Source organism: Hemitrygon akajei, chromosome 4 (genome assembly GCF_048418815.1).
Source record: "Hemitrygon akajei chromosome 4, sHemAka1.3, whole genome shotgun sequence".
Classification (NCBI taxonomy): domain Eukaryota; kingdom Metazoa; phylum Chordata; class Chondrichthyes; order Myliobatiformes; family Dasyatidae; genus Hemitrygon; species Hemitrygon akajei.
The window spans coordinates 68,515,164-68,537,896 of NC_133127.1; the positions used below are offsets into that span (position 1 = coordinate 68,515,164).

The 22,733-nt window shown below is 40.8% G+C and overlaps 1 protein-coding gene across 1 annotated transcript in view; it reads right to left on the reverse strand.

Annotated features, from left to right (window-relative positions):
• Positions 1-22,733, reverse strand: part of LOC140725922 (uncharacterized) — a 71,415-nt gene that overhangs the window by 24,355 nt on the left and 24,327 nt on the right. The gene's annotated exons all lie outside the window — the stretch shown is intronic.

The window sequence follows — 22,733 nt, forward strand, 5'->3', positions numbered from 1 at the left end:
AAAACAATATGAGAAATTGCGTCCACAATTCAGACCATTTGGTAGCTGATTAAAACAGGTTGAAAATAACATTCAGTGAAAGATTGAGAGACCATTGATGGGTCACATAATTGGGAAACTTAATAGGATATTTAAACAGTATAGGAAATGGATTTGAAACTAGAACCTCAAAATTAATCATATTGGCATGTGAGGAGAGAAATCGTAAAAGAGCGACAAGTTAAAGCTTGCGCATTCTCATAATGTTTTGAAGCTTATGCAGACAGAAGGTATGCTTTTAGTTAAACCTTACCCTTAACACGATAATGGGCAAAACCAGTTTATTCATATCCAGTGGCTTCCCATTAATTGGGACACATTGGGACCAGTACATTTAGGCCCATTTAAGCGACTGCCACAATTAGCTGAAGTTTCATGGAAGTAGCTAAAAGGTATGTAAGAGACAAACTACCATCTGAGTAAGTATTTATGAATTTAAATGAAGTACAGAACAAATTAGAACACTACCAATACTGCTACAGTACTATAAAACTATGTATTAATTCCTATTGGTTATTGACAGAGGAATTCATCTGCCATGTTCTTTTGATTGACTATAAATGATCAAAATCAGCGCAGTCACCTGGTGCAGATAATTGACTGCCTTCATACAGTGCTTTGGACGATTGCATCCTCCAAATCTTCATTTTCATTGTAACACTGAAGATGATTGTCAATACCTTCATATTCTTCATAATTCCTAACTTGTTGAAGTAGTGAAATTGTTTCTTTTCACTCTTGGCCATTTCTGACATCTCCAAGCCTGAATGCTTGAAACCGTGGTGAGCAGAATAGTTCTGAATTGTTTTACTGCTTATTTCTCACCAACTCTCAGTGACACCCATCACTGCTTTTTGAACGCAAACACATGCTACTTAAAAACTGATCACTCTAAGCATAGTATAGTGTTTAACAGCTATGCAAGTGCATGTGACAGACACTAGTTAGAACTTGTTTGGCAACAGACTCTTGCTCCATTTAAGCGGCACAGTGTCTCAAATAAACTAAGGGAATCCCACCTACATTCTTGATTTAGTTTTTGTTCTTTAAGCGTTGCCCCAAATAAACAGCTGCCCCAATTAACTATTGGTCCAATTAATCGGAATCCACGGTATTTTATGCCTCAAGTGACTAGCCTCAATTATGCTAGATGTTAAATTAGGCACTGATCCAATCCTTCAGTTCTTTACACTGTGATTTGATACCTTATGATATTATTATCAGTACTGTATTCAACTTAGTTATATGAAATTCAGTTTTGTTTGAGCATGGCTGTTTATAACAAATGTGTTCATGTCTTCACTGAGAATACAGAATTTCATAAAATATTAATGATGTGAGATAGTAACTTCAGGACAGTGATTGTTTTCTTGTTTCCTTACAATACTTTGTAGATAGTTAGACCCTTTACTGATGATTGAAAATAATGGTTAAATTAATAGAACTGGAGCAAAAAGCAGGAAAAACAAAGTTGGGAAAATAAGGCTTGAATTGAATTGCACTGTTTTATAAGTTATTTTTAATTAGAAATTACTTTTATCTAGTCATTGTACTTTAAGATAAACGCAATATTTTCAACATGAATTTAACCTTGAAAACTTAAAATAACTGTCTAATCTGGAGAGAATGTCATTTTCCTACATAGTTGAAGGTTTAGCTATGGTGCAACTGAAAAAAATTACATATGCTTCAGCCATGAAATCAGGTCCCACTTTTAATGAGGACACAAGAGAGTCTGCATATGCTAGAAATTTGAAGTAACACGAAATGCTGGAGGAACTCAGCAAGTCAGACAGCATCTATGGAGGGAAATGAACAATTGATGTTTCACACCAAGATTCTTCACCAGGACTGTCTTTAATGAGTCTTGGATCTGTACGCCAATGGTTAACAACTGTGTGCACAAGATCTTCAATGGAATTAACTGCTCAGAACCTTCCAAGGAGGAGAACCTGAATAGCTAGCAGCATCATTCCCAGCCAGTCTTTCCAGACTGCACCTCTTCCAACTTGAACAAAGCTGGAACAGGTGCAGTCAAAATGTAGGCAAGAGGTTATCATCATCTGTTTCCATAATCACGGAGAAAGGATAATCTCCCGGAAATCTGAAGGACAACATGGAACCAGGACCATGAAGCTGAGAAAGAGGAAGCACCAGGGCTTGAGGTTATCAATATAGAAATGATTCTTCTAGATGTTCTAATTTTTTGTCTAAATTCAAATGGATTTTCTGTTGACATTTGTCATTTTGTCTTCATATATTATGCTGATTTTTTTAGCTTGCTATTCTATGCAAAATGATGGAATTTTACAGATCATGTGTAGATGCGATGGATAAATAAATAGTGCAGCAATTCCTCACTGTAAACAGCCAGAACCATCTCAAACATGCAGTCATATTTTAAATTATTTTGAGTCCGGTGCTGAAGTACCAGCATTCATATGTAGGAGGTAAAGCAGTATCTCAGCTTTGAAGCTGGTTCTGTGGCCTGTATCTTCACAAGACCCATTGATGGGCCTCACTGTCTCCTATTGTTTGAAGCCATTGTTTGACCTGGAGCTTTGGCCTCTGTCTCTGTGATTTTCATCTGGAACGTTGACTAATTGCTTGCATTGAGATTTCAATGAAGGAACAGTAAAGCCACCTGAGTCCTTTCTACAAATTAAGCACAGATGCTTGAAGGGTGACATTTGCCATTCTATTCACATTTTAAAAAATCTATGTGATGTCCCAGTTTTCACTTGTCAAGAGAAAGGAGTTTGTTCTTCTCCCCATGACTGTATGTGGTTCCTCCAGGTGCTCCAGTTTCCTCCCACATTCCAAGGTTCTGGTTAGTGAGTTGTGGGTATGTTCTGTTTGCGCTGAAAGCGTAGTGATATTTGAGGGCTGCCCCCAGCATGATCTTTGGATTGTGATTGTTGACGCAAAATGACTCGATTCATTGCATGTTTCAATGTATGTGACAAATAAAAATAATTGTAATCTTTAGACTCTTTAATGAAATAGCATCAACTGTTACAAAGTGATCACTTTAAAGCTATGTCATTCCTCTTCAAGAAATCAAATGACATTAATGGTTTTGCTCCCACATTAGCAAACCTATTGATAAATCACCTATATGATTGCAGAATCCTGCTTTCATCCCTTGACAACTTTGGAACGCACAGCTCTCCATTGCAAGGAGACAAATTATAAATCTGGAAAGGAAGGCCAGCCTTGCAATAAATCTTGTGTTTTGTCTTTGGAATTAACTGATCCCATGCTGATAATGAAAGTATGCTTTTCAAATTAACAAGATCAGCATTTGCCCATTATGGTTCACCCTGACATTCATTTTAACAGAGAATTGATAGTAAAGTTGTTACACATTTATTGGCTGACACTTTGGTGTTGAAATTGATTCTGGCTACGCTTCTATTGAGCCAGCTGACTATAAGACTTTTTAAGCATCACAAATGATTGAGATATACAAGGATTCTTAATGGAAGGAGCTCTTTGTTGTTAAGGTATTGGCATTGTCTGGAGAATAAAATCAATTACAACAGGTGCAAAGTTCCCGGTTGATGTCAATCAAGCCTTGCTAATTTAATGAGCCATTACAGAAGAAACCATGGAAGAATGATGGTAAATGCTAAAATGTCCTTTTAGCATATTTTAGTTTGGCCTTATCCGCAGATGACTGTTACAATGATTTTTACGTCTATGTCCAGAGACTCAAATTAAGGAAGCTACCTTAGTGAAAATGAGCAATTTCAGAGTTATAATATTCCCCTTTGCTCTGCGATTGTGTGGTCAGCTAGAGCAGAATGGGAGTCCTTGAGATGACACCAAGTGCTCTTTCAAAATGCCAAAATCTGGTTTAGTGCTTGTAGAAATTAAATCAATGCTGCCAGATATCTGTGAATGCGACGGAAACTACAGTTTCTTCAAAGTTAATATTATTATGTAGGCTCTGACAGCATATGCAGATAGTGTTGTTTCTCAACCTGTAGATACTCTAAGGTGCAGTCCTTTTGCTAAATTATAAAGGAAGAGCTGTGGATGACGAGGGAAGTGCTGCCACTCAGGAAGTAATAGAGAGTGCCCCAGGGTGGCGTATACAGCAGAAACTTACTTTGGTGAGGCAACACCAGTTTTCACAAAGCTCCTAATGCTGTGGTGGCTTTGATTTTAGTGTCACTCAGCTGCAGTGAATCAGAATCAGGCTTAATATCACTGGGATATGTTGTGAAATCTGTTGTTTTGCAGCAGCAGTACACTGCAATAATAATAATAATAACAATAGCAATAAATTTCAATAAGTATAAATAAAAAAATTAAATTAAATAGATAGTATAAAAAGAATGGCAAAATAGTTTGGTAGTGTTCATGGGTTTATTGTCCATTCAGAAGTTGGGTAGTGGAGGGGAAGATGCTGTCCCTGGAACATTGTGAGTGTGCCTTCAGGCTCCTGTACCTCCTCACTGACGGTGGCAATGTGAAGAGACCAAGCCCTGGGTGACGGGGATCCTTCATGATGGATACAGTTTCCGAGACATTGCCTTTTGAAGGTGTCCTGAATGCTGGGAAGGCCAGGGCTGGCAGAGTTTACAGTTTCTGCAGCTTTTTCCCATCCTTGCAGTCGCCCCTCCATACCAGATGGTGACGCAACCAGCTAGATTGCTCTCCATGGAATATCTGCAGAAACTTATGAATGTCTTTGGTGACCTGCCAATTCTCCTCAAACTCCTAATGAAATAGAGCCATTGTCATGTGTTCTTTGTAATTGCATCAATATGTTGGGCCAGGGATAGGTCCTCAGAGATTTTGACAGCCAGGAACCTGAAACTGCTTACTGTTTCCACTTCTGATCCCTTGAATTGAATTGACTTTATTTCTTATATCCTTCACATACATGAGGAGTAAAAATCTTTACATTTCATCTCTGTCTGAATGTGCAAATTATAGTAATTTGCAATAAATAGTATGTACAGTCAGATATATAACAGAACAGTCAATATAGCTTAGAAATACAATTGTATCAGCGTGAATTAATCAGTCTGATGGCCTGGTGGAAGAAGCTGTCCCAGAGCCTGTTGGCCCTGGGTTTTATGCTGCAGTGCTGTTTCCTGGATGGTAGCAGCTGGAATAGATTGTGGTTGTGGTGACTCAGGTCCCCAATGATCCTTCAGGACCTTTTTACCCACCTGTTGCTGTAAGTGTCCTGAATAGTAGCAAGTTCACATTCACAGATGTGCTGGGCTGTCCGCACCACTCTCTGTAGAGTCCTGCGATTGAGGGAGGTACTGTTTCCATACCAGGCAGTGATGTAGCCAGTCAGGATGCTCTCAATTGTGCCCCTGTAGAATGTCCTTAGGACATTCTTCAACCGTCTGAGGTGAAAGAGGTACTGTTGTGCCTTTTTCACCACACAGCCAGTGTGTACAGACCAAGTGAGGGTCCTCTGTGATGTGTATGCTGAGGAACTTAAAGCTGTTCACCCTCTGATGCACCATCAATAACTCTTTCTGAGACGTAAAGGCGAGATATCGGCTTTTATTGACTGGAAGAAGGAACAAGCAGTGGTTGACCACCATACTACATCCTGGAGACAGAGAGGCCGGGCTCAGACCTCAATCGCCTTTATACCGGGGTCTGTGGGAAGAGCCACAGCAGCAGTCAGCAGGGGGCGTGTCCAGACAGGTATTTGTAGTTCACCACACCCTCTCAACCCCAGATCCATTGATGTCAATAGGGGTTAGTCTGTCTCCATTCTTCCTGTAGTCCAGAACCAGCTCCTTTGTTTTTGTGACATTGAGGGAGAGATCGTTTTCTTGACACCACTGTGTCAGGGTGATGACTTCTCTGTAGGCTGCCTCATTATTATTTGAGATAAGGCCAATCAATGTAGTATTCTCTGCAAATTTAATTAGCAGATTGGAGCTGTGGGTGGCGGCACAGTCATGGATGTATAGAGAGTAAAGGCGGGGGGGCTTAGGACACAGCCTTGGGGAGCTCCTGTGTTGAGGGTCAGAGGGACAGAGGTGAGGCAGCCCAATCTTACCACCTGTTGGTGATCTGACAGGAAGTCCAGGATCCACAAGGCAGCTGAGATGAGAACTGGTGTGTGTTCCCTTGACTTCCCCTTCCTGATGTCCACAATCAATTCCTTGGTCTTACTGACATTGAATGCAAGGTTGTTGCTGCAACACCACTCAACCAGCTGATATATCTTGCTCTGGTACATTTGCTCATCACTATCTGAAATTCTGCCAACAATAGTTGTGTCGTCAGCAAACTTAAAGATGGCACTTGAACTGTGCCAAGCCATACAATCGTGAGTGTAGACAGAGTAGAGCAGTGGGCTAAACACGGATCCTTGAGATGTGCCAGTATTGACGGTCAGCGAGAGGAGATGTTACTTTTGATCCGCACAGATTATGGTCTTCCAGTGAGGAAGTCAATGATCCAGTTGTGGAGGTTGGTACAGAGCCCAGGATATGGAGTTTGTTGATTCGAACTGAGAGTATGTTTTTGTTGAACACTGAGCTGTAGTCGATAAATAGCAGTCTGACGTACAGTAGGTATTGTAATAGTCCAAGTGATCAAAGTCCGAGAAGACCGCCAGTAAGATTGCATCCGCTATAGACATATTGTGGTGATGGGCAAATTGCTGCGTATCTGGGTCCTTGTTTGGGCAAGAGTTGGTTCTAGCCATAATCACACTCCCAATCCACTTCACCACAGTAGATGTGAGTGGCACTGGGCAATAGTTGCTGAGGCCGCTCACCCCACTCTTCTTGGGCACTGGTATGATTGTTGCTCCTTTGAAGCAGGTGGGAACCTCTGACTGCAGCAGTGAGAGATTGAAGATGTCCTTGAACACTCCCACCAGCTCGCTAGCACAGGTTTTTAGAGCCCCACCAGGTACACCACCAGGCCCTGCTGCCTTGCTAGGTTTCACCCCCTGACATTGGACTCCGAGACAGAGATCACATTGTCACCAGATGCTCCAGGGATTTGCATAGGTGTAGTTTTATTTTCCTTTTCAAAATGCGCATAAAAGGTGTTGTGCTCATCTGAGAGTGAAGCATCACAAATGGCCTACAATTCCCATTAGAACCGATGTGCATCTGATTCTGTCTCTAACCTCAATCAGAATTGTTTTCTCAACCTTAAAGTAGCCTTCTGTAGGTTGTACGTGGACTTCTTGTACACATCCATGCACGTCTTGATGAAGTTGGTGACAACTGTGCTGTGTTCATACTAACTTGAAGAGGAATCCCTGAATCTTGTCCAGTGCACCAACTCAAAGCAGTCCTGTAAGCTCACCTCCACCTCCCTTGACCATACCTTCTTGGCTCTCACCACTGACACTGTGGTCTTTGGTCTTGCTGGGAGTAGAAGCACAGCCAGATGATCGGATTTTCCAAAGTGCGGGTGTGGGGTGGCACGGTAAGCATTCTTCATGGTGGTATAATAGTGGTCAAGTGTATGGCTCCTCCAGTTCTACATGCGATATGTTGGTGATGTTGTTCAGAGACTTAATCAAGCTGGTCTGGTTGCAATCTCCCACAAAGATAGGAAGAGCACCAGGGTGCTCGGTTTTGTGCCTGCTGGTCATTCCTCCAACGCCTGCCTGATGTTAGTCTGAGGCGGAATGTACACTGCCAGCAGGGTGATAGTATTGTGATAGCACAGTGGCCGCAGGCCATACTGGAGTCAAGTGACAAGTAAGAAGGGATTAGCACTGACTTCCAACATCTGACCCTTGAACTATGATTTGCATCTGTGATGGCTTTAGAATGAAGGAGTCAGACAAGCTCCTCGGACCCCTGGTACTGATTATGGCAAAGCTCTTCTAACAGAATATTGAATAATTTGAAGCCCTCATAATTTATTAAGAGCTCTAGGCTTTGTAGGAGAGCTTGACACCTCACAAAACTGCTCTATATAGTAGCTTGAAACATGGGAATCTGGTAATGCTGGAAAATACATGGACAAATCCTGTACATCTACTGGTCTGGAGAAAGGTGTACAGTGCAATTGATCCTTGAATATCCAGAGTAATAGAGGAATGCACCACAGCAGTAAAGGCAACAACATGCATGATGCAAATGGAGTCCCATACACAGTGTCTGGCAATGACTACCGTAAGCTAGAATTTGACAACTTGGCCTTGCTGTGGCTTCATTTCAGCATTATTTCTGTGGACAAAACTTTCAGGTCTATGCTTCCTACACCTGTCTGAAGGCTATCCTTTCCTTCTCCAACAGAAAAGTTAGTGGCTGTGCACAGGAACACAGATTGGAGGAGAAGCATTATCTGCACTTCTGCTTCACGTTTCTTATTCGATCTTTGCCCAGATATGCCCAATGATATCAATTTTGTTTGCCTTCAATGCTGCAACAGTGTCTGGTGTGGGTGGTGGTTGGAATGGGGAGGAGGGGGCAGGGTGAAGTGACTGCCAATAACAACAATACTACAACAACACACACAAAATGCTGGTAGAACGCAGCAGGCTAGGCAGCATCTATAGGGAGAAGCGCTGTCGACGTTTCGGGCCGAGACCCTTCGTCAGGACTAACCGAAAGGAAAGATAGTAAGAGATTTGAAAGTAGTGGGGGGAGGGGGAAATGCAAAATGATAGGAGAAGACTGGAGGGGGTGGGATGAAGCTAAGAGCTGGAAAGGTGATTGGCGAAAGTGATACAGAGCTGGAGAAGGGAAAGGATCATGGGACGGGAGGCCTAGGAGAAAGAAAGCAGGGGGAGCACCAGAGGGAGATGGAGAACAGGCAAAGTACTAAATATGTCAGGGATGGGGTAAGAAATGGAGGAGGGGCATTAACGGAAGTTAGAGAAGTCAATGTTCATGCCATCAGGTTGGAGGCTACCCAGCCGGTATATAAGGTGTTGTTCCTCCAACCTGAGTTTGGATTCATTTTGACAATAGAGGAGGCCATGGATAGACATATCAGAATTGGAATGGGACGTGGAATTAAAATGTGTGGCCACTGGGAGATCCTGCTTTTTCTGGCGGACCGAGCGTAGGTGTTCCGTGAAATGGTCTCCCAGTCTGCGTCGGGTCTCACCAATATATAAAAGGCCACACCGAGAGCACCGGACGCAGTATACCACACCAACCGACTCACAGGTGAAGTGTCGCCTCACCTGGAAGGACTGTCTGGGGCCCTGAATGGTGGTGAGGGAGGAAGTGTAAGGGCAGGTGTAGCACTTGTTCCGTTTACAAGGATAAGTGCCAGTAGGGAGATCGGTGGGAAGGGATGGGGGGGGGGGGGGAACAACAATACTACCATTTGTCCACATGTTCTAATGTGCAGGATGATGTTCCAAAGAATTAAAGAGTTCCTATCTTTTGTAAGGTTGGAGACCAAGCAAGCCACAGGTAGTCCATTCTGATATGACCTCTGGAGAGCAAATGCCACCATACCCCTCTCCTGGCCCGTGCCAATCTAATGTTGCTCACGCACATGGTCCACGCCAATCAGATTACTGGCGTTTCTGCCAACCTTGCTATTTTAATGCCAGCAGTTGGATTCAGATGTGCAGGAGCAGAGGGATCTGCAGGAAACAGTGGACATCACAGGCACATCCCTCCCCACCATCAAGGTGCTGCCTCAAGAAGGCAATATCGATTGCCAAAGATCCCCAGCATCTAGGCCGTGTCATCAAATATCAACCAAAAGGTGCAGAAGCCTGAAGTTCTGTGACAGCAGGTTCAAGAACAGCTACTCCCCTTCAACCATTCTGTTCATGAACCAAACAATAAACCCTGATCAGCTGGTTTAGTAACACTATGAGCGTTTTGCACTATGATGAACATTTATTTTGTTTTAATTATGTTTTCTTGTAAAATTGCGTATAATTTACACACATGACCTCCTATATCTAATAAAGTGGCCACTGAATACATGTTTGTGATCTTCTGCTGCTGTAGCCCATCCACATGTTATGCATTCAGAGATGCTCTTCTGCACACCACTGTCGTAACACATGATGATTTGAGTTACTGTCACATTCCTGTCAGCTGGAACCAGTTTGGCCTTTCTCCTCAAACTTTTCTCATAAACAAGGTGATTTTGCTCACAGGACTGCTGCTCACTAGATGCCTTCTGTTTCTTGCACCATTCTTTGTAAACTATAGAGACTGTTGTGCATGAAAATGCCAGGAGATCAGCTTCTGAGGTACACAAAGCACCCTGTCTGGCACCTGCAAATATTCTATGATCAAAGTCAAAGGGATTACATTTCTTTCCCATTCTGATATTTGGTCTGAACAACAACTAAACCTCTTTATCAGGTAAGCATATTTTTATGCATTGAGTTGCTGCCATGTGATTGGCTGATTAAATATTTGTATTAAGAAGCAGGTGTATGAAATAAAGTAGCCACTGAGTATATTTTTATTTTTCTTGATTATGTTTCTTATTTAATACTACATTTCCATAAGTTTATTGCACCTGTGCATACATGCACTAGTGCATATGACAATAAACTTGATTTTGACCTTGATATCTGAAAGTCAAACGTGAGTTTCTTCTTAGAGTTTGGAGTGTCTTTAAATACCATGGAGTTCTGGTCAGCATCTTTATGGATTCTCTACAGCTGGCTAGAATGATCTTGAGATGGAGAAGTGGCAATGACCTTGACCTTAAATGTCAGGATGAATATCAGCTTGTACTTGACATCTCAAAGTGGCACAGATCTCAGTGACTATTATCTAGAGAAAGCTTAACCTCCATTATCATTGCTCATCTGAAAAACTGAGGCATGAGCATGGAGCACAGTTTTCTCTACAGGGAAAAGCTCTGTCGTCTTTTTATGATTCCTCCCCTGCAGTCGCTATTCATGCCCATGGTCTAGTTCCAGACCTTTGAGCAAAGCAACCAGTTTTTAAAATGGCAGTAGACTTCAGTGGAAATCTCAGTGGTGACTTGCATCAACAGACAGTGCCCAGAGAATGAATAAGATGAAGCTGAAGTTTGTGACTGCCTATTTAATTTGCACAGTTGCGAGCAAGCATAATTGGAGTGTAGGTGATGAATAGCATTTGTATTTGGAATAACAATTGTGAATTTCACATAGCGACACTGAAAAATGGGCTTGTATGTCGGTTGATGCCATTCAATGTATGTCCGGCCACTGAAATGTGCCCCTCCCTGCACAAACACAAATTACTTGAAGTCCCAAGACAATTTTCCAGAATGACGCAAAATGACCCATAAATCACATTTTGGTCTCCTGGGTAAAATTAATTCTCATTTACCTGATGCCAAAAAAAATACGTACAATTGAATTCTGAGGTCAGTGTTTCAAGAGGTTTAGTGTGGGGTTAAATATATTTATTAAGCAAAGTTCAATTAAATGGTTGAACATTTGGTATCTTTATATCACATAATCTAATCATCCATACTGCTTGTATTGAAACATTCCATCATAATCACTGAATTGCAAGACCATCCACAACCTTTTATCTACGACCTCTTAGAATGTCATTACTTGGGGTCTTTAAATCATAGGTACATCACAGCCTGTTTAGATTTCCATTTGCATCATGTCAACAGGCACGTTTGGAAAAACTGGATCCGGTCTTTTTTGACTTGCTCCATGCATCAAGTTCATCCTCCTTTGCTATCCCTGCAGCAGCACCAACCTTTTGCAGCTGTGTGGATCCAAACAAGATCAGGACCTTGCCTCGACAGTTGTCCACTGAAGTGGAGAAATCTCCAATGGCATCTAAGCAGCAGAACCATAGGTCTTTGTCTCTGCTAACAGGCTTTATAATGTTCTGTGTTGTCAAAGGTATTGTCAACTGTTTTAAAATATCATTGATTGGTAGAGATATTTAAAAACGGTTGAAATTGATTTAAATAATCAAAATACACGCAGTGGCCTCTTGTACACTTGTACATCTGCTTGTTAATGCCAATATTTAATCAGCCAATCATGCAGTGGCAGCTCAATGCATAAAAACATGAAGACATGATCAAGAGGTTCAATTGCTGTTCAGACTAAACATCAGATTGGGGAAGAAATATGACTCTGTTTGGCACCAACAATCATTCCACAGTCAGAGATACTGGTGATCGCCTGGGATTTTTATGCACAACAATCTCTAGAGTTTACAGAGAAATGTACAAAAAACAAAAACATCCTGTAAGCAGCAGTGCTGTGGGCAAAAACACCTTTAATGAGAGAGGTCAGAGGAGAATGGCCAGATTGCATCAAGCTGACAGGAAGGCAACAGCAACTCAAATAACCATGTGTTCGTTACCACAGTGGTGTGCGAACATGTCAAACTTACAGAAGCAAAAGACCTCAAACATGCACTCTGTGGTCACTTATTAGGTTTAGGAGATACCTAATAAAGTGTCAACTGAATGTATGTAAAAGCACGTTAAAATATTAATTCACTTTTAAATCAGATACCCATCCCTCACATATTCTATATGAAGTTCAGGGACCATTTACAAAACTTATCCAGTCCCTCAGCTCAGGACAATAGGAACTACTCTGGAAGGCAATGATGAGTTCAGAAGCAGAAGAAGGGGTCCAAAATGCTGGCATCTGAACTCCAGAGAATCCTTGACTACCCTGATTCTCTACAGAACCGCCAATTAGATACCAGCATGATCTGGCTCCCTGTATATCAAAGCCTGTAACTCAATCTGTTCAATGTCTGGTGTGAACTGTGAAAACAATCCTTGGACTTACTAAGCAAAGAACCACAAGCAGACTAGGCGGTCTAAATTTATCTGCAGTGTAAGGTGAGACAAAGGACATAACGTCCGCTAAACTTAAATTAGCACAGCAGAAAGACAGACTTTGTCATATTACAGTTTATTCAGTCATAATTTATCCAGAACCATATTAGCTACTAGGCAGCAATTTATTAAGCTTAATAGTATCTAACTAACTCATCAAGAAGCACACCAAGCTGATAAATTATTGCTCATAACATGTTAAAATAATAACTATTTATGAATCAAATGAATTTTCAGCTCAATATGGAGAATAGGTTTCAGCAAAGGTTTAACGTGATGCATGCTGCATTACATGAACAATTTTATTTTCATTCTAATCCCAAGGTCCACAGATTACGTATAAGAAACCTGAGAAGGTGATAAGGATTGTCTAACGATTAAAGCACACAAGGTCATTTATAAATTGAATCTCAGACCTCAGGCAGGGCTATACAGTGGATGATGTGGGGACTGATCTATAAGGATCTACCGGTAATTGATGATGCAGGGACTGATCTATGAGGATCTAGTAGATGACATGGGGACTGATCTATGAGAATCTGTGGTGGTGTACATTACACTTTAGCATATTCCTTTTTTTTTTACATAAATCCCACTTTCATTAAAATGTTTGCTTCAAAGCCTTTCTTAATTCAAGTCAGATTTTAAATTCTCTGTTTGAATGCCTTATAGAATTGCCTTTTACCATTATAAAATGAATCTTCCTACTTAAACAAGTCTAATTTCAAAAAGGGGACACACGTCTTGTACCTTGAGCTCCTTTTTTATCTCAAAATGCTTTCCTCGTTCAGATTTTTCTGTCCTTGGCTGTGTTCTTTGAGACATTGACTTCTTTCAAAGGCACTCCTTTCTTTCTGGCAATTGGCCCAAGAAGTCACAATATAGATGTGACTCTTGATTGATTTGGGCATTATTTTCATCAATTCTTCAAATGTATTTTACATATTGCAATCAATATTGCTTAGGCTCAAAAAAATTTCAAAGAAACTAACAGTAGGTGGGCAATCATTAATCACAGCTTGGAGGGAAAGCTTTGGGCTTCATTAAATGTTAATGAGAGAGTTCTCCTGTCCTGTATCACTTCCATCCAATCTACTTCACACAGTTTGCCTAAAAAGCATATCTCAATCGTAATATGCTTCAAAAGTTTCTTTTTAAGAGGTACCTTTGTAAAAGATGGCAAACAGCACAAATACATATTTTCTAAATTTCCTCAATTATTTTACTCACAACCCATTCAGCTGATCGGAAGTCAGATCAGTGAAATGTTTGTACTATTAATAAAGTGCCCTGCTTGTTGACCACACAGAACAGAAAATTGTGGAAGCCTCACCTCTGGGATTTAGCTCTTTGGTCCGTGTTTGGACCAAGGAGGCGATGAGGTCAGGAGCCGGGTGGCCTTGACGGAACCCAAACTGGGCATCCGTAAGCAGGTTATTGACGAGTAGGTGCTGCATGATAGCACTGTTGATGACCCCTTTCATTTCCCTGCTGATGATCTGAGAGTAGGCTGATAGGGTGGTGATCGGCTGGGTTGGACTTGTCCTGTTTCTCGTCTACAGGACACACCTGGGCCATTTTCTACATTGTCGGGTAGATGCCGGTGTTGGAGGATTACAGGAAGGATATTAATAAGGTTGAAAGAGTGCAGAGAAGGTTTACAAAGATGTTGCCAAGTTGCAGAGAAAGGCTGAATAGGTTAGGACTTAATTCCCTGGAGCGTAGAAGAATGAGGGGAGACTTGATAGAGGTATCTAAAATTATGATGGGTATAGATAGAGTGAATGCAAGCAGGCTTTTTCCATTGAAGCTAGGGGAGAAAAAAAACCAGAGGACATGGGTTAAGGGTGAAGGGGGAAAAGTTTAAAGGGAACATTGGGGGGAGGGGGCTTCGTCACACAGTGGTGGGAGTGTGGAATGAGCTGCCAGATGAAGTGGTAAATGCGGGCACACTTTTAAGATTTAAGAAAAACTTGGACGGGTACGTAGATGAGAGGGGTATGGAGGGATATGGGCTGGGTGCAGGTCGGGCACAGCCACGAAGGGCCAAAAGGCCTGTTTCTGTGCTGTAATGTTCTGTGGTTCTATTTTATGCCCATAATTTTCTGCTATATGCAGCTGTTAGGTGAGGCTCCCAGTGATAGCAGCGATTCAGTACACAATCTCCACAGATAAAGAAACACAATCATTAATTTATTCCATTAGGATATAAAGTCTTGATATCTATTACTGTTTAGTGCATAACTTTGGAAAGACTCAGATATCATAGTTCAACCAATTTTAATCAATTCACCAAAATATGGTCTTGTTGATGTGGTAATTTTAGATAATGATGACTGAGTACTTTTATTCCATTGCTTTGTGTAGTATATCGCTCCAATGCAGATTTTCTGTCATTTCAGATACCATCAGTTGCATAGGTGCTCTTGTCTATTGTTACCTCAGCTATTTCTCAAACCCAAGCCTTGAGAAAGAAATGCTAACAGCCTTCTGCCAAAAAGGACATAACAGCTGAGCCTGAAACCTAACCATTCAGTCACACTCCGAAGAATCAGTGCCACCAGTTCAAAATGTTCTCCTGTAAGTAGGAGTCTGAGCTCAACACTTACACTTAAACAGTGCCTTTCCATTGTAGAACCATATATTAATATTAATCCATTGTAGAACCCATATCAAAGAACAGCCAAGCAGAAAGGGCCAAGGATCAGCAAACTGTTGTTCCTATTGAACTGGACAGGTGAAGACAAAAACATCGTTTGTGTGATCATTCTGATGTCACTTGGCTCAGCAGACATCTTGGTTGAGCTAATGTTTTTCCTTTCTATGTCAACTTTATTTGGTTTCTATGTTGATGAGGAGGAATATTGTGGACCTCAGGTAGGTATTGCGAATTGTGTATTCATTGTATACGTAACACTTCTGTCATTGTTCTGTTTCTGATAATGCACCAATGAAGCAATTAATCACAGAGAGAAATCCCCAGTGTAGTAAGACATCTGAGTCTCTCCCCAAAATTGCCAACAAGAAATTAGTTTTGTTGCCATGTTTGTCTTTTTAAAAAAATTTTTTAAATTGAATTTTCAAATAGGTTACAGAAAGAAAAAAGAAAATTATTGACCCATCCCCATCCCCTTAACCCCTCCCCCCAACATATCCCTATAGAAAAAAAGAAGAAAAAAGAAAGAAAGAAAGAATGTCTGGATTTCAGAAGATCCCCACATGCTCCATGGAGTTCATAATAGCTTTAATATGTATATTTATTTCTTTCCCCAGATAACCAATAATTTTATCTTCGGAGCACCTATATATTTAATCCTATTTTTTGTAAATAAGGGCGCCAAATTTTCAGAAATATTTCATATTTATCTCTTAAATTATAAGTAATTTTTTCAAGTGGAATGCAGCTAAAAATTTCATTCTTCCAACGATCTATACTTAAGTATGAATCCGATTTCCAAGTAACTGCAATAACCTTTTTGGCTACTGCCAATGCAATTTTTATGAATTCTTTCTGATATGTATTCAATTTGGATTTTGATTTTATCCCTTCAATATCGCCTAATAAAAATAATATTGGATTGTGTGGAAGTTGTATTCCAATAATTTGTTCCAATAAAACTCTTAAATTTGTCCAAAAAGGTTGAATTTTAGAACAAGACCAAGTAGAGTGTAAAAAAGTACCAATTTCTTGATTACATCGAAAACATTGATCAGATAAATTTGAGTTTAATCTACCGTAGATTCCGGATTTTAAGCCGCTACTTTTTTCCCACATTTTGAACAGCTTTGAACTCTGTGGCCTTTACTACGGAGCGGCTAATACATGATTTTTTTTCATGCCGCCAAAAACATTTTGCCTCGTAACAGTAGACCAATAAAATTGATGAGTAGTTCACAGAGGTCCAATGAAATTATACGATAAATCAAGCGCACTTTCACAATTAAATTATTGTAAATCAGTCATTTGTACTCACCCTCATCAACATGGAAAACACTCGAAGAAAAGCATTGTGCTGCCTTTATGGCAGTTATTTAGTTTATAATATTTTCGCTTAGTAATTCATTTTCTAGTTAAAGTTAGAACTGTTTTAACTATATTTGTTTTCTGTACTACATCGCGGGATGCTATGACGTCACACCCGGTTTCGCCGCCTCTTGTGGGAAAAATGCCGTTTGCGATAAACGGGACGGCGGGGGCGAGCGGCGGAGCGGCATTAGATCTGAGCGAATGCTGCTTTTAAGTTAAAGGCGATCAATAACTTTTCCTGGTAGGCTGCAGTATATATATTTTTTACCAGTCGTTAGGAGATATTGGAATGTTGTTCAGTAAAAAAGTATACGCAACGTATATTTAAAAGTAGCCGCGTTACAGGCACGGTTCGAAAAAAAGCATTTGCAATATGTATTTGTTTATGTTACCATATGGATTTAATTAAAAGTTAAAAAATCCTCACGTGTAATTTCTTTCTGTGTAAATATCTCATATTACAACGTGGGACACCTGCGGCCGAAAATCTGGTGCGGCCTAAAATCCGGTGCGGCCTGTACAAGTAAAAAATTGATTTTCTTTCTAAAATTAGAGCCAGCGGCTTTTAATCAGGTGCGCTCTGTAGTCCGGAATCTACGGGTATTTATTTTTTGTGGTGTAATATATATTTGATGTAAAAAGTTATATTGTACTAATCTTAGTCGAACATTTATTGTATTTGTCATACAATAAATGTTGCCATGTTTGTCTTTTGAGACTGGACCATCTTGTTATCAAACAGGTCTTGACCTTAGAATCTGATTAGAATGCACAACCATAATATGTAATGAAAAAGCAGCTTACACTGGAAAGTTTTCAAATGGAGCATTTGGTCAATAGCATTTGATCAATTGAATGTAAGGGTATTTGAAGATCAAGACCTCAGATGTGGCACAAATTTGCATTCTCCTATACAACAATGATCTTTGCCCTCCTATATTCTTCTGCAACCTGGATTATCTAGAGGAGGAACTCCAGGCTTTGGAAAATTTTTATCAACACTGTGCCTGCAAAATCCTAAAATTTCACTGAGAGAACAGGCAAACCAGTTTCAGCATCCCGCCATTGTTGGTAGAAACATACTTTACCAGTCTTTATGTAAGTGACATCAACAACAGTTTTCATTTATGTGGCAACTTCAACTCTACTAGAAACACCCCAAAATGCTTCAAGAAATATTTAAGGGAATTAAATTGATGTTAGACCTCATTAGGAGATATTAGGTCAGGTGACTAAAATTTATTTATTGAGGTTCCTTAAAGTTGTTATAGCTGGGGGTGGTAAGGGGGACAAGCTCCTACTACCTATTAAATGCTCTCGATGGTGTGCATCTCAAATAGCCTCTGACAATCAAGTCCAGCTCCTGGCCTTCACATGTGGCTTAGCTATAAACCTGACGGAACCGTTTCTACTGACAGGAGGCGGTTCAAAGGCAGTTACTGGTGACTTAAAACCAGTCACTTCAGGCAGATGGGGCTGTGCCAGTCATGGTTGGCAGTTCACCTAGGAGAAGGCAAACTCTGGTCTCAAACCTCCGCTGCCTTGCGGCTATACCTACTCATGGGGAAGTCTTCAAGAGTAAACTGCCAGGGGAGAATTCTGGAGCTGAAGTCCCGAAGGCAGTCCTACGCTGACTGGCAACTCCTGCAATGCTACTGGTACCAAACAGTGTTGGTCTCTGCCGTTCCTTTGGGTTCATCAGATGTGTGGAGAGGGAGAGCTTGCTACAGTACTTGGGCAACAGCTTGCCCTCCATGTCGTACTGCCCAGGCTTACATACCTCGGATTCTGTCTGACAGAGGCCCCACTCACTCACTCATTTATTGAGATACAGTATGTAATAGGCCCCTCCGGACCTTCGAGTCGAGAGTTATGGGATCTGTGGGAGGGAAGTGTTAGGCTGATTATGGTGTAGGTTTATATAGGTTAGCACAACATTGTGGGCCAAAGGTACATATTGTGCTGTACTGTTCTTTCTTTATACAGACTTTCTGGGTATCATTTTTCTTGAACCACATGGTCAAAGTGACCACTTAGATAATAATTCACCTTGATGTTGTGACTGATCAAATTTTACTTCAGTATGTTCCAAAGGGGTCAGGTGCAATTGTTCACCTTCTTTCTAATATGAACCCTGCAAAAATTCTCAGCAATCATATTTCCCACATTTGTCTTTACTTTTGCCATAAATTTTCTTCAAGATTTATTTTACTTATCAGCATAAACTGAATTAATAAATTGCATTTTAATTCACATTGAATCACTGTATGACATAACCAACAATCTGTGGTGAAAAACTGAAATTAATTGGTGAAAAATTAGTATTTGTTCACTTAGTTATGTAAAAGAGTGATATCCTGCAGAGTCCAAAGTAACAAAGGCAGCTCAACCGAATGAAGGTCAGGTCAAGACAAGTTTGAGGTAATGCACTTTGAGACATTGGATATGAACAGGACATATGCAGTAAATGACAGGGACCATTGATGTACAGTGGGACAAGTTCATAGCTCCCTGTAAAAGGTGACACAGGTAGATAGGATAGTTAAAAGGGCATTTGGCTTCATTGGCTCAGACACCAAGTATGAGCTGGGATGTTATGATGCAGCAACTATTAGCTAGGCTGCACTTGGGAGTATCATGTACAGTTCTAGTTGCCACACTACAGGAAGGATGTGGCAGTAGTACAAAGAGCACAGAAGTGATTCAATAAGATGTTAACTGGAATGCACGGCTTTACTTACAAGGAGAGACTGAATTGACTGGGTGTAATCTCACTGGAACATAGGAGGCTAAGGGATGACATATTGAAGTTGGTAAAATGATGAGAAGCAAAGGTAAAGTAGATGCTAAGAGTTTTTTTTCTTGATTGGGGGAGTCTAAAAGAAGAGGATATAGATTTAAGAAGAGAGGGGAGAAATCTAAAGATGATCTCATAGGCAGGTTTTTCACCCAGATGGTGTGCTTATATGGAATGAGCTGCAGAGGAAGTGACAGAGTTGTAACCTGGGCATTTGGACAGGTGCTTGGATAGGAAATGAGTAGAAGGATACAGGATTAATGTGGGAAAATGAGATTAAGTGTCAATAGGCATCATGGTCACCATGGAAGAGTTAGGTTGAAGGGACTATTTTTGTGCCTCTAATAATAAAAACCACAATTTTACATAATAGTTTTGGATGCATACACTTCATAAAATGTTGCAGATGTTTGCCCTCAGCTTCCTTTCCAGTTGTAGCAATATAGTGGTAGCACCACTTTATACACTGCGTTTGGAATCTGGAGAACTTGCTGGATTGTTCTCGTGTTTATTTATGGAGGGAACAGCAGATACAGACAGATGCAAACACCATCACGGTTTCCCAGATATTAGAGAATAACCATTATGATGCTCTGAATGCATCCAGACCTGGTTTTGCATTTATAGAGCAGAAGACTGCTGTCACAATACATCGTGGAATTTACATGTTGTTTCTCAGAATGAGGGCCCATGACTAGTGCTGTGCTACAGGGACTGGCTTTGGGACTCTTTTATTTCGTTATGTATATAGATGATTTTGAACACAAATGCATAAGGTTTCATCAGTAAGTTTACAGATGATACAAAATTAAAAGGTGTTGCTGATGGTGTAGATTACAGAGGGACTGTGATCAGTTTGGTAAGTGGGCCAAGGTACAGCAATGGATTTCAATACACACAAGTGTCAGATGATAGATCTTGGAAAGTCAAACCAGTGTAGGACTTGTGCTGTTAATTGTCGGGTACTAGGGAGTGTATGGAACAGAGGAGCCCAGGACTACAGGTGCATAATTAATTAAAAACAGGTAGTAACAGGTAGGCAGGGCGGTGAAAAAGGCACTTAGCACACCGGCCTTTATTGGTCTGGAATTGAGGGTATGATTTGGAACATTATATTACAGTTGTGTAAGTCCTTGGTTAAGCTGCTCTTGCAGTAGATAACAAATTTAAGTTAACAAATTTCACAGCATGTGCTGGTTTCTGATTCTGATTCCGATTCTGAGTACTGTGTTCAGTTTAAGTCACCCTGTGACAGGAAAGACGTGGTTGAACTTGAAAGAGTATAGAAAACATTTTTCAGCATGTTTGTAGGCCCGAGTTATAGGGCAGGGTTGGTCAGGATGGGTGTTTATTCCTTGGAACATACACCGAGGGGCAATCTTAAAGAAAAGTTTAAAATTAGACAAGGTGGCATAGAATTAGATGGTAACAGTCTTTTCTCCAGGGTAGTGGAATCTAGAACTCAGGGGCATAAATTTAGGCTGAGAGGGGAAAGATCTAAAAGGAAGCTGAGGACCAATTTTTCACACAGTGGATGGTAATATACACAAAAAGTGGTTGGGACAGCTACAGAAGTATCATTTAAGAAGCACTTCAGGGGTGTGGCTTAGATGTATATGAGGGCCAAATGCAGGAGATTGGGACTAACTGGGTGGGTAGCACAGACTCATTAGGCTGAAGGGCCTATACCTAAACTGTATTGCTTTATGACTTTATAGTGTCCTTACACTGATGTGAGTACAATAAATAGCACTCTGTCCCATCAGAGTGCATTCAACACTGTTTGATCTGCATGCTTGCACTTATTGCTGTTCTCTGCCAAGGGATGGATAAGAGGAACCTGTCACCTCCTTAATGTAAGACTGCACACAAACCACAAAATGTTACTTCTGCCCCACATGAGCCAATAATATAAAACATAATTATAATTTTGATCTTAGTAGCCCAAAGGGCCCGGATGTGCTCTGCTCCTAATGTTCTTGCTAATAGCACCCGATATATTTCAGCTAGGACTTAACTACTGAACTGGAGTCTCTTGTGCCTTGCTGTTCACTAAGATGCATACTGTAGGAATGTTCCTTGAAGAACCCTTGGTGTACCTTGTCTCTTTCAGGAGATCCTCCCCTCTATATCCTTCAGCAAGTTATCTTGCTCTGCATGCTCTCTTCATCCTCAAGAAGAAAGTCAAGCTTATCATCATCCTCCCTGTCATCCTGCATTCCATAATAAGCAGGATATGCATGTCAGCTGGGTTATACTTAAACCTTGTGAAGACACACAGTCTTTTGGTGTTGCCTTTGTTATTCCATAGACCTCACAAACTGCCTCAAAGTCAAAGTTATTGAGCAATACAGTACAGAAACAGACCATTCAGCCCATCTAGCCCATAGTAAACTGTTACTCTGCCTAGTCCCATTGACCTGCACCTGGACAATAGCTCTCCATACTCCTTCCATCTATGTATTTGTCCAAAGACTAAAAATACCAAAAAAAGTTATCCTAATCCAACTATCATCTTGTCAATCAACAGCAATCAAATGAAAGAAATTAATCTGCTTTATATTGCATTTTAGGGTCATTTTCATTTGCTAGGTATTGAATTGAGCATGCCAATTGGTGAAATGGAATTTGCTGCATTATTAAGGGAGGGCAATGTGGCATGAACCGGCTGGTGGCGCAGTGACATCAGCACCGGACTCCAGGAGCAAAGGTTCCCGAGTTCAAATCCAGTCGGGCCACTCCTGGGCACGCTTTCCATCTGTGCCAGGTTGAGTGTCGAGCTCGCAACTCGGCCTCGTTAAACAAAAAAAAAACTGCGCAGTGAGAAGGATGTGGGGGACCACTCACAGAATCTTTCCTCCAAGACAACCACTTGAAAAAGAGGTCACCAAGGCTCTGGCAGAGTATGGCACATAACAAAAATGTGACATTGATGGCATTAAAGCAGCATTCCATTTTGATTGCCATCAGAAACTGCCTTCATTATGTCTTCATCTGCATCTTGATGTCATGCTAATTCCCTTCTCAGGATGATGATAGCCACAACTCGCATTCATAGGATGCCATATTAGAAGTAAACTGCATGCTTGGCAGTCAACTGATGGT